The sequence below is a fragment of the Solea solea genome, chromosome 18 (genome assembly GCF_958295425.1).
Source record: "Solea solea chromosome 18, fSolSol10.1, whole genome shotgun sequence".
Taxonomy (NCBI): Eukaryota; Metazoa; Chordata; class Actinopteri; order Pleuronectiformes; family Soleidae; genus Solea; species Solea solea.
The window spans coordinates 5,911,110-5,912,346 of record NC_081151.1 but is presented as its reverse complement, the minus strand read 5'-3'; positions in this window follow the sequence as shown (position 1 = coordinate 5,912,346).

Here is a 1,237-nt window from a genome sequence, read left to right as displayed (position 1 = left end):
TCTCTCTCTCTCCCTCTCCCTCTCTCCCTCTCTCTCTGCACTGATGAAGAGGTCCCCCCTTCTTCTCCTCGTCTTCACTGCATCTTGAAAGCGGGTCACGCTCGCTGCAGTGCCCCTGATTCGAAAAACCACACACAATCACACACACACACACTTTGAGAGGTATTCACACACACACACACACATACCGTGTAGGACTAATAAATGACTGGGGTGGATTTTTTTTTTTTATCCATGGGTTTAATTCATATAAAATAATGATAATAGAAAAAAAAATCACATTTGGAATGATGTTGACCTGCATAAATATACCATATATTTGTGAAATGCAAGGCTGTTCATATTCCTGATAAAAACCACACAGACACATACAGAGAGAGAGAGAGAGAGAGAGTTCAAACTTCATATTAATTCGTCCTGCAGTCGATAACAGACGCCGACAACAGTGATGCTCTTTCGATTCATCGCTGCAGCTATAAAAAAAATAATGTACTCTGCTACCATCCTGTGGCCATTGTGTGGTACTTCAATTACTGCCCCCCCCCAAAAAAACTGTCTCTTTTAATATGATAGTTCTATTAGAAAATAGCCTCAGAAATCAAAAACACATGAGATTTATTTATGGGAGACCAGACATAATTTTTTTTTGTTTATATTTGTACTTGAATATATAAAACTCTGTTTTGTTGTGTTTAGTGTGGTTGTCGTAAATATGGGTGTTTTTAATGCAACTGTAATTAAGATAGCGTCCCTTCTAGAGCTTTTCTAGTGTTGATGAACTGCTTTACAGTTTTTACCCATTCACACACTTCAAACATGGAGTTAAGTGCCTGGCTCAAGGACACATACAGACTAGCAGAGTCAACAACCTTCCAATTGAAAGACAACGCACTCTGAACCCCTCACTTTTTTAATAGTTTTACTTCTAAAACTTAAGTACATTTTATATCAGAAAATTACTTTTGATACGTAATATTAAAAAAAAGTGACCTCAACTTCTACCAAAGTCATTTCCTCGTAAGATAATAAGATAAAATAAGATAAAATATAAATTTTAGATACTTTATACAAAGACTGAATAAAAGTCAAATAAATAATCATTGATCAAAGACAAATTACATCATATTACTTGTCAATGGAAAATACCCGGATAACGACACAAAAGTATGTGATGATAAATGTATACAATTTAGTTTATCCACAGAAATGATTCCGACTTCGTTTTAAAATCCCAAGT